At 40.7% G+C, this 15,786-nt stretch overlaps 1 protein-coding gene across 1 annotated transcript in view; it reads right to left on the bottom strand.

The window, feature by feature from the left end:
• LOC140467289 (innate immunity activator protein-like) overlaps positions 1–14,322 on the bottom strand; it is a 97,636-nt gene extending 83,314 nt beyond the window's left edge. The window contains exon 1 of the mRNA XM_072563549.1: positions 14,211–14,322. The gene's annotated coding sequence lies outside the window, so the exon portion shown is untranslated. The remainder of the gene's footprint in view (positions 1–14,210) is intronic.
• Positions 14,323–15,786: the final 1,464 nt, after the last annotated feature.

The following is a 15,786-nucleotide window of genomic DNA, read 5'->3' on the forward strand; positions in this document are numbered from 1 at the left end:
CTGCTGTTCCATATGTAGATGGCTTTCTGATCTTTAAGGGGCCTTAGTTATTCTTTTGTCATTAATGTATTTGTAGATTTCCTTTGGATTCTCCTTAACCCTATTTGCCAAAGCTGTCTCATGTCACCTTTTTGACCTCCTGATTTCCCTCTTAAGTATACTCCTACCACCTTTATACTCTTCTAGGGAATCACTCGACCTCTACTGTTTATACCTGACATATGCTGCCTTCTTATTCTTGACCCAAACCTCAGTTTCTCTCGTCACAGCATTCCCTACACCTAGCAGTCTTACCCTTCACCCTAACAGGGACATACTGTCTCTGGACACTCATTATCTCATTTTTGAAGGCTTCCTAGTTCCCAGTGAACTTTTAAAAACAACTTACTGGAACTCATACTGAGTTGCGTTAACACTGTTGCTTTATTCAAACAGTGGGGTGAGATGTCTAAGACACTACCACACCAGAGGTGAGAATGCAGATAAAGCTTCACTAAGAGACAGATATAGATTGATTTGTTCAGTCAGGGTTGTGGAGTTGTGGAGGCCAGAATTGATGAGCATGACAGCGACTGTCTGCTTGGCTGCTGAGCAAGTGGGCAACTTGTGTGTGATGAATATAAGGGCAGAGATTTCCAAACCGCAAGAGACTTTCTTTATCTTTCTCTTTCTTTCCTCAGTGAAATAAACAAGAACTAAAAGATAGATAATCTCTTGCATCATTTGCAATAGAATCTAACCAGTGAGCAAGAGATTGAACAGTAAATGTGTCAACTGTTGGAGCATTTGGCAAAGAATTTGAAAATAAACATTTTTCAAGAAAAGAAAATCTTGAAAGAAGCAAAAGGGATAACTCAGTGAACCTTGTGGACTAGTGATATTGAACTGAGCTTCACGAGTACTTTTCCCTCTACCATAGCAACAATGTTTGTTTGTCTGTGTTTGTCTATTCCTGAAGAAGGGTTTATGCCCGAAACGTCGATTCTCCTGCTCCTTGGATGCTGCACTTTTCCAGCAACACATTTTACATCTGTGTAGAGGTTTATAAAATGAATAGAGCTTAAGTTCTTAGTCATAAGTTGATAATTCATATTTTGTTTCTCCTTGGTTAGAACTGATCTCATTGGAATAGGCTAAGGGTGTACAGTTAAGTACAGAAACCTGTCAATGTTTTCTGTTAATCTGAGTCCATCCAACAAATAAACCGGTGAACTTTAAGTAATTTAATTTTATGATGACCCTGGGAATAGTGGAGATCAAGAATCAGTGCACTTTTCCATCTGGCCATGAAAATATGGAAAAGGAATGCAATTCAGCCCATAATCCCATCCTTCCTCTTTTCATGTATAAGTCTCCCTCTTAGAGTCATAGAGTCATAGAGATATACAGCATGGAAACAGACCCTTGGGTCCAACCCGTCCATGCTGACCAGATACCCCAACCCAATCTAGTCCCACCTGCCAGCACCCGGCCCTTTTTCCCTCCAAACCTTTCCTATTCATATACCCATCCAAATGCCTTTTAAATGTTGCAATTGTACCAGACTCCACCACTTCCTCTGGTAGCTCATTCCATACAAGTACCACAATCTGTGTGAAAACGTTGCCCCTTAGGTTCTTTTATATCTTTCCGCTGTCACCCTAAACCTATGCCCTCTAGTTCTGGACTCCCCGACCCCAGGGAAAAGACTTTGTCTACTTACCTATCCGTGCCCCTCATAATTTTGTAAACCTCTATAAGGTCACCCCTCAGCCTCTAATGCTCTAGGGAAACAGCCCCAGCCTGTTCAGCCTTTCCCTATAGGTCAAATTCTCCAATCCTGGCAACATCCTTGTAGATCATTTCTGAACCTTTTCAAGTTTCACAACATCTTTCCAATAGGAGGGAGACCAGAATTGCATGCAATAATTCAACAATGGCCTAACCAATGGCTTGTACAGCCACAACATGACCTCCCTACTTCTATGCTCAATGCTCTGACCAATAAAAGAAAACATACCAAACGCCTTCTTCACTATCCTATCAAAAGTAGAGGACCCAGCACCGATCCTTGTGGCACTCCACTGGTCACAGGCCTCCAGTCTGAAAAACAACCCTCCTCCAATTCTACCTTTGAGCCAGTTCTGTATCCAAATGGCTAGTTCTCCCTATATTCCATGAGACCTAACCTTGCTAATCAGTCTCCCGTGGGGAACCTTGTCGAACACCTTACTGAAGTCCATATAGATCACATCTACTGCTCTGTCCTCATCAATCCTGTTTGTTACTTCTTCAAAAAACTCACTCAAGTTTGTGAGACATGATTTTCCACGCACAAAGCCATGTTGACTATCCCTAATCAGTCCTTGCCTTTCCAAATACATGTACATCCTGTCCCTCAGGATTGTCTCCAACTACTTGCCCACCATCAACGTCAGGCTCACTGGTCTATACCGCCCTTCATAAATAGTGGCACCATATTTGCCAACGTCCAGTCTTCCAGCACCTCACCTGTGACTATTGATGATACAAACATCTCAGCAAGAGGCCCAGCAATCACTTCTCCACCTTCCCACAGAGTTCTACGGTACACCTTATCAGGTCCTTGCTGATCTTTGAGGGCCCTATTCTCTCCCTAGTTATCCTTTTGTCCTTAATGTATTTGTAAAAACTCTTTGGACTCTCCTTAATTATTTGCCAAAGCTATTTCATGTCCCCTTTTTGCCCTTCTGATTTCCCTCTTAAGTATACTACTATTGCCTTTATACTTTTCTAAGGATTCACTCAACCTATCCAGTCTATACCTTACATATGCTTCCTTCTTTTTCTTCACTAAACCCTCAATTTCTTTAGTGTTCCAGCATTCCCTTTACCTACCAGCCTTTCCTTTCACCCTAACAGGAATATACTTTCTCTGGATTCTCGTTATCTCATTTCTAAAGGCTTCCCATTTTCCAGCCTCCTTTTATCTGCGAACATCTGCCCCCAATCAGTTTTTGAAAGTTCTCGCCTAATACCATCAAAATTGGCCTTTCTCCAATTTAGAACTTCAACTTTTAGATCAGGTCCATCACTATTTTAAATCTAATAGAATTATGGTCGCTGGCCCCAAAGTGCTCCCCCACTGACACCTCAGTCACCAGCCCTGCCTTATTTCCCAAGACTAGGTCAAGTTTTGCACCTTCTCTAGTAGGTACATCCACATATTGAATCAGGAAATTTTCTTCTACACACTTAAGAAATTCCTCTCCATTTAAATCCTTAACACCTTGGCAGTCCCAGTCTGTGTTCAGAAAGTTAAACTCCTCTACCTAACCACCCTATTATTCTTACAGATAGCTGCGATCTCCTTACAAGTTTGTTTCTCAATTTCCCTCCGACTATTGGGGGGGGGGTCTATAATACAATCCCAATAAGATGATCATCCCTTTCTTATTTCTCAGTTCCGCCCAAATAACTTCCCTGGATGTATTTCTGGGAATATCCTCCCTCAGCACAGCTGTAATGCTATCCCTTATCAAAAATGCCACTCCCCCTCCTCCCTTGCCTCCCTTTCTATCCTTCCTGTAGCATTTGTATCCTGGAACTTTAAGCTGCCAGTCCTGCCCATCCCTGAGCCATGTTTCTGTAATTGTTATAATTTATTAGTCCTACCTTGTCCTTGCCTGCTCTGACTGTTTGACTCGCTTGTGTTCTCAATTGTACCAGTCTCAGATTGATCTCTTTCCTCACTATCTTCCTGGGTCCCACCCCGCCACCTTACTAGCTTAAATCCTCCCAAGCAGTTCTAGCAAATCTCCCTGCCAGTATATTAGTCCCCTTCCAATTTAGGTGCAAACCGTCCTTCTTGTACAAATCACTTCTACCCCAAAAGAGATTCCAATGGTCCAAAAATGTGAATCCTTCTCCCATACACCAGCTCCTCAGTCATGCATTCATCTGCTCTATCCTCCTATTCCTGCCCTTACTAGCTGTAGCACTGTGTGCTTCATCTAAAGTATTCAGTCTCCTGAAGGAGGTAAAAACTTAGATTAATCGTGTGGAAAGTCAAAGCTAAATTAAATTGCTTCCTGACTTTTAATTGGTAATTAACAGAAATATTAATTGAACCTGAACTAACACTATTCAGTTATATGCTAGGCCAACTTGATTATAGGATACCAATCCAAATGACTGAACTTGGCAAAATATACTTTATTGTTGAAGTCCACACTCATCCTTTTAGTTTGCATCAGAGAAGCATAAGTTTGGCTGTAAGTAAAATAATCAAAGCAACAAGAGTAACACACATGTAATGGTACTGTGATTGAAATTTTCTATTTGATGCATTTTATAATAGCAGATTTCCTTCTGTAGATTGTACCATTCATTGAACTGCAGAATAATAATTTGCTTAAAATCAATTACTTGTTTCTAACTTTATCTGTTAACTCAAGCTTCTACAAAAATAATTTAGTACTTTATCAATAAACATAAAAAAGTACCCAAATTGTCTTTAGAATATTGCATTACATACACTACGATGGAAACACTTTCATGACATGTGCACACTTTAAACATTTACTTTATAATTTCTTATTCAAAAAAACTGAAGTGAATTGTTACGCTTTAGATTGTCACATATCCAAAGAACCAGAAACATAAATGAATCCGAGCTGTTTATCATCTGATCAGTTGACAGAAAAAAAGATATTTAAATAAAATCAAATGTAGTTGGAATATCATTGTTTAGTAAGTTACGTCTGTATTGATTAGACATGAGCTGAAAATGTGTTGCTGGAAAAGCGCAGCAGGTCAGGCAGCATCCAAGGAACAGGAGAATCGACATTTCGGGCATCAGCCCTTCTTCGGGAATCAATTGATTAGACATGGCCTAGATTTTCTGATCAGCAGGAAAGGAACTGCTTGCTGTTTCATCTAGCGTACCGTTACCCATAGATTTTTCATGCACTTGTCATTAGAGCATCCAACTAACCTGGTCCTGTTTGAAAAAGGTGATATCTACAAAAGATTAACATTTTGAGTCATTTTTAATATTGTGCAAGTGTGCAGTGAATCCAAGTTCACACCAATATTTTGACTTACCTGAAACTTTCATCACTGCGTCTGCAACAGCATTTCCAGTGGAATAGTAGGGCATCATACAACAATCCCCAGATTTCTGTGTTTAACAGCGCACATGCAAGATGCCTGAGGTTACCCTGCAGTAACAGTTAGAGCTTTACCCTCACCTTTATCATTTCAACAAAATCAAGGCCAAGCTAATTGTTTATCTTTTCCCTCATACTGACAGCTCAGACTGGAATTCCTATGTAACACAGCACAAGGACAACTTTATACCAAGTGCACATTTATCTCAGTAGAAGGTCAGATGAACCATGCATCATCCAAGATAAGCAGGACAATCTGTATTTCTGCCTGCCCTGAACACAAGATCCCTTTGTTCAGTAATTGTGACAGTTACCTCTTATTTTTCTAAGACACATGCCAACATCTACACAAGTGGCTCTTATGCAGTGGACTCTTCCTATTGTTCATGAGTATAGACATAGTAATCATTTCCGTGCAATTAGTACCAAAGTTCCAAAGACCAAAAAAAATTAATTGCCCCCTCTTTGTACAAACCCACAAATTAATTTGGTCCGAGCTTACTTTTTAACCACCCAACTCCATTCCCCCACTGTTGAGGGATGTCTGTGTCTGAACAATGAACTCCTCAAGAACCATAACATATTGCATATGATAGTCTTCTACAGAAGGACTAATATGACCCACACATGGTATGAAAACTGGTGGGGCCTGGTTTTCCAAGAATGGAAACAAGGCAGCAAAACATTTGTGTTGGCAGCCTGCATGTCAGTTTGTTGTCTCTTTTTTACAACTCTCCAGACTTTGCCAAATACGGACAATGAGTGGCTGCATGGATAGAAGGTAAAGCCAACCCCACCCCCACTTCATTAACTAGGTGTATTGAGGTCACTGGGATAGTGCTTCCAAAACATTCTCCTGTGTGATTTTTTTAAATGCCTCAGAACCCAAAAGACCTTTGAAGGTGCAAGAGTTTTGGAGAGTGGAGGTGGGAGGGTAGAGAATGGCTTTAGCTGTTGATGGGGAAAGTAAGTCCAACGTGGGGACAAAGAGTTAATAAAGAGGCAGGTTTTCTCCAAAAGTAAACCCTCCTCTTTGCTTTTTTCTGCAGCAGCAATCAGACTTCAGAGAGTAGTCCTTAGGTCATGTCCACCAACAAAAACAAAAGGACGAAAAGGAACCTCACAACTGCCAGAATCCAGTCTATGCTTCATGGTAGCCATTGCTGCCACTCAGCTCATAACCCTAAAGGTCAAGTTTTGTGACCTGACTAGGGATTATGGCCTACAATTTGGGAATCCCTGCATTACAGCTTTCATTCTGTGTTCACGTTCCAACATACCAAAATGTTTTTGGGGGCAGGATCTGTGTGAGACTGACAAGCTGCAATAGATGCAGCAGTGCTGATGCCAATTATTTTTCATTGAAACAAGTGCAAGTTTAAATAAAAAGCAACTGAGTAGTGAAAAGTTAACAACCAGTCTTTCACTACCATCAAAGTTAAAGTCAATTGTTAATGCATATCCATGTACGTAAAGGGGTTATTTATAATAAACTTGGCAAACAGCCCACCCAAGTTCTTTGCAGTGACTGGACTTCACCATAACCTTCCTCTTCCAAGTCAATGTTAACCAATCATCAAAAAGGTACCTCCTGATGAGTCTGGAAAGATTGTTGTTGTATAATAAATTGTGATGGAGGTCATCATTTTTAAAAGCAACCTTTACGGAATGGAGCTGCAAGTTGCACCCATTTTACAACAAGGCATGTTAATAGCTTTCCACTAACCCCTGCAATGGACCTTAAAGAACAGACTATCTGCAATTCAAGGCTTTGGCTTGAGGGTAACTGCTTCTTCACAAGGAGGTTAAATCACATGACTCACACATTATTGAAACCAACCGCCTTTTCGAATTTAGGATTTTAAAACACTTAAGCAGTTAAGGGATCAATGCTGGTCCAAATGATAGTTCAGTGGTTAGCACTGCTGCCTCACAGCACCAGGGTCCCAGATTCAATTCCAACCTTGGGCAACTGTCTGCATGGGTTTCTCCCCATGTCTGCATGGGTTTCCTCTGGGTGCTCCGGTTTCCTCCCACAGTCTAAAGATGTGCAGGTCAGGTGAATTGGTCATGCAAAATTGCCCATAGTGTTAGCTGCATTAGCCAGAGGGAAATGGGTCTAGGTGGGTTGCTCCTCGTAGGGTTAGTGTGGACTTGTTGGGCCGAAGGGCCTGTTTCTATGCTGTAGGGAATCTAAATCTAAATAACATCAACATTCCTAAATCTGGACTGTAAAGCAAAAGGAATCTGGCCTGTAAAAAGTGGTCAAGATTCTGTAAATGTGTTTTCAGCATGTAAAACTTTCCTTCAGTGAAACAGAGGCTACATATCAGCAAAACTTAAGAGTCTCAGGAAGATAGGATAGTGAAGAATGTGTTTAATATATTAAATAGATTCCCTCCAGTGTGGAAACAGACCCTTCGGCCCAACAAGTCCACACTGACCCTCCGAAGAGTAACCCACCCAGACCCATTCCCCTACCCTATATTTACCCCTGACTAATGCACCTAATACTATGGACAATTTAGCATGGTTAATTCACCTGGCCTGCATATCTTTGGATTGTAGGAGGAAACTGGAGCAAACTCACACAGACACGGAGAGAATGTGCAAACTCCACACAGACAGTTGCCTGAGGCAGGAATTGAACCCAGGTCTCTCTGATGTTGTGAGGCAGCAGTGCTAACCACTGAACCACTGTGCTGCCCCAAATATACTTCCCATTATTGGTCAGAACATTGAGCATAGGAGTTGGGAGGTCCTGTTACGCCAGTACAGGAGATTGGTTTGGCCACTTTTGGAATATTGTGTGCAATTCTGGTGTCCTTCCTATCAATAACTTTTGATGGAAATAAGTGCAAGTTTAAATAAAAAGCAACTGAGTAGTGGTGAGTTGCCTTCTTGAATTGCTGCAGCCCATATGCTGTAGGTTGACCCATAATGCCCTGAGTAAGGGAATTCCAACATTTTGATCTTGAATTAGTGACAGAACAGCAATATATTTCCAAGTCAGGATGGAGAGTCACTTGGAGGGGAACTTGCAGATGGTGGCATTCCCCTTTTTCTGCTGCCCTTGTCCTCGATGTAAATGATGAATCTCCTCTTGCAGCCACTGTGTTTATGTCATGAGTCTGTTGAGTTTCTGGTCAATGGTGACCCCCAGGATGACTGATGGTGCAGTAATTGGTTGGGTTGGATTTGTCCTGCTTTTTGTGCACAGGACATACTTGGGCAATGTTCCACATTGTCAGCCAAATGCCAGTGTTGAAACTGTACTGGAAGAGCTTGCCTTGGAACACAAGTCTGCAATACTATTACCAGTATGTTGTCAGGGCCCATTGTCAATGCAGTTTGTAGTGTCTCCAATCATTTTTTGATATCACATGGAGTGAATCAAATTGGCTAAAAACTGGTATCAGTAATGCTGGGGATCAATGGAGGAAACTGAGGTGGATCATTCACTTCATGCTTCTGTCTGAAAGTGACTTATTTAATTGCCCACCACAATCCACATCACTGGATGCGGCAGAACGACAGAGATCTGATCTGTTGGTTGTGGGATCACTTAGTTCTGTCTATCACTTGCTGATTATGCTATTTGGCATGCAAGTAGTCCCATTTGGTAGCTTCATCAGATTGACACCTCATTTTCAAGTATGCCTGGCATGCCCACTTGCACTCTCCATTGAACCAGCGTTGATCCTTTGGCTTGAAGTTAACAGTTGAGTGTGAGATTAATTGGGGTATGAGGTTGCAGATTACGTTGGAGTACAATTGTGTTGCTGTTAATGGCCCACAGCACTTCATGGATGCACTTCAGTTGTTAAACCTGTTTGAAGCCTGTCCCACCTCACATGGTAATACTGCCACACAACACAATGGAGGGTATTCTCAATGTGAAGGCAGCACTTCACCTTCTCAAGAACTGTGCGGTAGTCAGTTTTACTGATAGTGTCATGGACAGATACATCTGCAATATGTAGATTGGTAACGATGAGGTTAAGTATGTTTTTCTTTCTTGGTTCCCTCACCACCTGCCACAGACCCTGAGCTGACTTCACAATGTCTCCTGTTCTGTGTTGCTGTGCTCTACATTGGCCTTCTGTCAGCTTTCTTCCATTATGACATACCATCATTATATTGGAAATAGGAATGGAATGTGAACTTGAAAGAAGGCATGAGTAAAGGTATCCATTTGCTTTTCATTGATGCTTTACAAGCTGTTCACGAGTCAAGAAGCTTTAATAATTGGCTTGCATATTAGGATATACGAATACAGATGTTTGAGTAAAAGTTTCATTTTTGTCACAACAGAATTTTGATTCGTTTAGAATATAAACAGTTGAGTCTCCTAATATCCTCTCCACAAATATATACTATCTGGAGATCATTTAATAATTGAGCAAAACAATTTTGTTTGCAATGCAGCTGGTGATCCAGTGTGAATTTCAGTTAAGTTTGTGATAGTTTTAAAAAGAGTTTTGTTTCGATCATTCAAATATATATATTGACATCACTAAATATGAAATATTCCATAAACCAATGTAATTGTATAGGTTGTTATAAAGTAAGATTTTAAAACTTTTAAAAAATTTTTCTTGATATATTTAGGAGTAGCCATCTGATACAGTTTTATTAAGATAGCTGAGAATTGATTTATTACAAAAGAATGCAAATTTAAGTGGTGTCAGGTCTCTAGCTATAAGTAACCTGATTTTAAATAATTGAAATTGACTTAAGAACTATACAGCACTCTTTGCTAGTTATATTGGTGTACAGCTGTTCTTCAGTAATTCTTTTACAAACTTAAAGCTTTTCAAAGCTGTCAGTCTGTACCCCACTATTAATTTATTCTGAAGCCAGCTGGTGAAGCATGAAATCTTTTAGTTAATTCGAGAATGCAACCTTACAGCCTGTCTCCTCCCTAACCAATATTCGATGACTTGGAAGTCTCTCTTATAGATTTTTGTTCAGACATGTTATGAGACACCTCTAGAGCAGGCAGAACTTGTACCTAAGGTTCTGAGGTAGGGACACTATTGTTGTGCCACTAGAGTCGTTTATGGAACAAATGAACATCACATCACATCAGGAGTCATTCTGGATTTGAACCAGCAACATCTCACAAGCTGATCCCAAAGCTATATACCTCAAAGTGAGAATCATACCCCTCAACCAATTATCAGCTACCAGATGGTTCTAAATATTTTTTTCAAACGATCCAATGGTATCAAATTAACTTCATTAAACAATTAATTTAATACAAGTAAAAGTAAAGTCACTGTAGTCATACTAAACCATAGGCTGCTCTCTCTTCAAGAGGGATGATTAATGGTGGTTTAGGCTGGGGTTTACCATGCCTCAGGCAAGGGGAAAGGTTGGGAAGGTGGTGAGATCTTCATGGTAACCCCAGCCAATGTGGGAATTCACTGTTGGCATCACTCTGCATATCCAGCCATTTAAGGGACACTTTGCCAGAAAGCCAATGTCAAATTAAATATAACAAATTTAAATCAAGATGTTAAAGTCCACAACACTTTGTACTCCCAGGCAGTGGCCCATCAAAATATTAATGAGGTCTGAATCTGTGTTGCTTCTAAGAAGAGACCACATCAGATGTTTCAGTCAAGTATGGCTACTGGCAAGATTCTGTTTTTATTTACTCAATATACTTAACCAAAGAAATGATGTATTTACCTGTAGATTCTTACTTTTAATTATATACTTATTTATTTATATACACTATTAACCTTACCTCATCTCCCCCCAGACCCACAAGCATGTGGCTGACTCTTAGCTGCCCTTTGGGCAATAAGTCATAGGCAATAAATGCTGGTGTAGCCAGCCACACCCAGATCCTATGAAAGACCTTTCTAAAATACTATTAACAACTATATATTAAAAAGAGCTTTTATGAAGACCCATAAGTGGAGGAATTAGTGGAAAATTAGTAGATAAGTTATGCTAATATGATCTGGGGGTGTGGTCAGTTTGATGGTGGGACAGCTCCCAATGCAATACTGTTGAAAAATAGCACAGAAGATTGTGGAGATGGTGTTCATGTAGGATTTAATTTTTACTTGAAATTTCTCAATCTTTTGCTCTGTTTTAATTGACCTGCATTAAAACAACATGTTAAGAACATGAGAAATAATGGATAATTGACAGAATGGGACGAGAGTTGAGGGACAGGATGTACATGTATTTGGAAAGGCAAGGACTGATTCGGGATAGTCAACATGGCTTTGTGCATGGGAAATCATGTCTCACAAACTTGATTGAGTTTTTTGAAGAAATAATAAAGAAGATTGATGAGGGCAGAGCAGTAGATGTGATTTTTATGGACTTCAGTAAGGCATTCGACAAGGTTCCCCATGGGAGACTGATTAGCAAGGTTAGATCACATGGAATACAGGGAGAACTAGCCATTTGCATACAGAACTGGCATTAAGGTAGAAGACAGAGGGTGGTGGTGGAGGGTTGTTTTTCAGACTGGAGGCCTGTGACCAGTGGAGTGCCACAAGGATCGGTGCTGGGCCCTCTACCTTTTGACATTTACCTAAATGATTTGGATGCGAGCATAAGAGGTACAGTTAGTAAGTTTGCAGATAACACCAAAATTGGAGGTGTAGTGGACAGCGAAGAGGATTACCTCAGATTACAACAGGATCTGGACCAGATGGGCCAATGGGCTGAGAAGTGGCAGGTGGAGTTTAAATCAGATAAATGTGAGGTGTTGCATTTTAGGAAAGCAAATCTTAGCAGGACTTATACACTTATGGTAAGGTCCTAGAGAGTGTTGCTGAACAAAGAGACCTTGGAATGCAGGTTCATAGCTCCTTGAAAGTGGAGTCGCAGGTAGATAGGATAGTGAAGAAGGCATTGGTATGCTTTCCTTTATTGGTCAGAGTATTGAGTACAAGAGTTGGGAGGTCATGTTTGGCTGTTCAGGACATTGGTTAGGCCACTGTTGGAATATTGCGTGCAATTCTGGTCTCCTTCCTATCGGAAAGATGTTGTGAAACTTGAAAGTGTTCAGAAAAGATTTACAAGGATGTTGCCAGGATTGGAGGATCTGAGCTATAGGGAGAGGCTGAACAGGCTGGGGCTGTTTTCCCTGGAGCGTCGGAGGCTGAGGGGTGACCTTGTAGATGTTTACAAAATTATGAGGGGCATGGATAGGATAAATAGACAAAGTCTTTTCCCTGGGGTCAGGGAGTCCAGAACTAGAAGGAATAGGTTTAGGGTGACAGCGGAAAGATATAAAAGAGACCTAAGGGGCAACGTTTTCACGCAGAGGGTAGTACTTGTATGGAATGAGCTGCCAGAGGAAGTGGTGGAGGCTGGTACAATTGCAACATTTAAGAGGCGTTTGGATGAGTATATGAATAGGGAGGGTTTGGAGGGATATGGGCCGGGTGCTGGCAGGTGGGACTAGATTGGGTTGGGATATCTGGTCGGCATGGACGGGTTGGACCGAAGGGTCTGTTTCCGTGCTGCACATCTCTATGACTCTATGACTCTATAGAAGCCTTGATTTATGTGCAGCTCAAACCCTAAATGAAACCTGCACCTACTTGCGCCTTTTTTCACTATATCTCATACCAGGTAGGAAAGAAGATAAACAGAAAGAGACCAGCAGCAAAAGTGAAAAGACTGACCACAGTGTAAGCTGGCAGCCAGTCAGAAACATGACAGAGAGAGAGAGTGAGAGAATGAGAAGCAAGACATAGAAAGCCAGTTTCTTGAACTTAACGTTTGAACTACCACATGAAAGCAAATCGTGTATAAGTAAAAAGAAGAAATTTACTTCCCTAAATGGCACACCTGGGAACTACAGGTTCTGGTAGAACTGAGCCATATAGATCAGTAATGTATCCTCAGATTCATTGGTCTGAGTGAAGTTACCTAAGCTCAGCTGTGTTAGCAACAGTATCAAGATATTATACTTCAGAATTTCTTGGCTATCAGGGGAAACATCAGCTCAATGTTCTCACATTTAGTCACTGGCCAGTGGCTCCTACTGGGAATGGCATGTACTTGGACATCATGTCAAGTTGTATATGAACAGTCTGCTGGTATTGATCCTCTAGGCTTGCATGAAGAATGGTCACTTGAGTGAGGCACTCCCAAATGACTGATGCTTGGTAGAAGTCTGTAGAAATTGGAGGAGAGAGGTGCAGTAAGGGAGAGGAATGTGGAAGAAATACAGAAAAGCAAGATCCAGAAATAAACTTGTTAGAAACAGCATTGGGTTCTATGAATTAGGTGAGAAAATATAGCTGTTCAATAGATTACAGAGGAAAATGACAAACGAGCAAATTTATGGTCAATTCCCTGATCCCACTTTACTACCAAGTTCCAGATTCAACAACCAACTCTCACAATGTCAGGATTAAAGAATTTCTGTATCAGTGAATGGAATAATGATGGAATACATCTCATTGACTGAGTTTTCACCTGGCGCTAGGGAAAAACGGACCCTGTTCAGGTTTCCTCACTGCCTGCAAAGGTTCCTATCAAGCGATCAGAGACCAGTGCCTGCAGGCAGTGCCCCACAGCTACTTGAATAACTGCTTTATGATGATCACCATCAACTGATATCACAGTTGATATATAAGTCATGCATGATGTGACATATCTTCAGGGCTTTTCTAAGGTCAGGTTTGCTGGCAATTTTCTAGTCCCATTAGTGCTCTGTGAAATCAGGCTTCGCGTAACCCATCACCCATAATAAACAGTCTCCAGACGAAAAAACAAAAGGCTATTGTACTGGCAGTGAAACTTCAAACAGCCAGTCACTTAACTGACCATTATCAAGAATCTCACTTCTATTTTGAGAACCTGTAATAATGCTGCTCTAGCTAAACCTTTTTTAAATGCAGAAACTGTGGTTGCTTATAAACATACACGAGCTGTGGTTGTGTAACTGTAAATGCACACCGTAACAAGTCAGGTCTTTGCTCTTATGCTGACTTGAGTATGAGTTCAGTTGTTTTTTCAGATTCTCAATAAAAGACAACCTCTTTAACAGGAAAACAAATGTAACTGCACAACATCTGGGAGGCGTACAGCCCTTACCTTGAACTCTTCTGAAAACTAGTGAAATTTGCGGTCAATTGATGTATATTCGTTTTCAGGAACAAAACAGTCACATTGGAACACATGTACTGCATCTCAACTTGTCTGCTTCTGAGGACATCTGTCTCCGGAATGTACTGGTTCAGGAGAGGGAGAAGGGGTCCGAGATATGTTTGACGTGCATACAAAGTACTGCCTGCGTGCTTTAGAGGAACAACAAACCTACTGCCAAACCTACGAAATAATTTCATTCCAACTCAGTAACTCGCCAGAAAAGTATTCTCTTGTATGAAACATCAGCAGCAAAATTCTCCCGCTCCCCCACAGAAAATCCGCTGATCCGCAAGAACCAAGAGTTTAAGGGCTGAATGAAATCCTTCAAGCAGCACTTGAGTCCCCTGGGGAGCATGTTCTTCTCATTTAAAGTACATTGTACAATAAAAGTAAAACATGAATGACATCTCGAAAGATATAGGAAGTTTTTTTGCGTAAGAATGTTGTGTTTATTGTGGCGCAGTGAAGATGGGTGCAGGAGGAATTATACTGAACAGAGAATCATTCCAACATTCGCAACACAAATTCCGTCCTGTTTGTATAATACTTTTTCTCCAGCAACTCCACAAACATTTGCATGTGTTCACCCTGTAGGAATCTCGGAGGTGCCAATTTGCATGGACAAATATAGTCCTTCAGGAAGCTTACCCCTGGCACTTTGAACAGACTCTGGCCTACTGTAAGTTCACTGATAAAGTAAAAGTGTCACAATTGGCCCAAATAATAGAGTTTCGGATGGAGGTCAGAGGGGAGCTGAAGACATACCGGAGATGAGCCAACTAAGTATCTCCGTTCGTTATTCACAAACAACTCTCCTAGTAACATGCAAAAATCCTGAATACCCTGAAATGTATAATTTGTCACAATTGTTAATTTATTTTAGTAGAGAACATCTAGGTAATAATAGCTCACTTGTGACAAATTGATAATCTAATTGTAAAATTAACTTCCCAGAATGTTTTCTTTTAACGTGGAGCACGGGAATTGAAGCTGATTCGGGAATTTGGCTGCAACTTTGTATCTTCAACAATCCTTGATTCCCCTGGTTCAACAGAAAACATCACAATGCATTCATTGTGCCAAATACACTTGTCTGTTATAAAATCATATTGAAAAGATCTAAAGAAACGAGGCATTCAAATGGAAAGAGAATGACAAATTGATTTCAAATACATAGAGATTGTTCATAATACTCTAGATATTTATATGAGTCTTTCTTAAGAAACATGGTCACAAATAAAGATCATTTTCTTTAAGTTGCAAAGAAATCTGTAAATGTATAGATGCTATTAAAGCTATGAATTAACTTACAGTTATTATAGTAGGATAACTAAACAGCCATTCTTGTATCAAATGGTGAAGCTAACTTGCGGGCCTGAATTGCCCACGCCTGCTCCTAATACTTGTGTTCTATTCACTGCCCTTAAGGAAAGTGATAGAGGGGTGTTAGTTTCAAGGCAGCAGTGGCCTAGATTAATGGTCCCTGATTACCTCCTCCTGCATTGATACTACAATAATCTAA

The sequence above is a fragment of the Chiloscyllium punctatum genome, chromosome 45 (genome assembly GCF_047496795.1).
Source record: "Chiloscyllium punctatum isolate Juve2018m chromosome 45, sChiPun1.3, whole genome shotgun sequence".
Classification (NCBI taxonomy): Eukaryota; Metazoa; Chordata; class Chondrichthyes; order Orectolobiformes; family Hemiscylliidae; genus Chiloscyllium; species Chiloscyllium punctatum.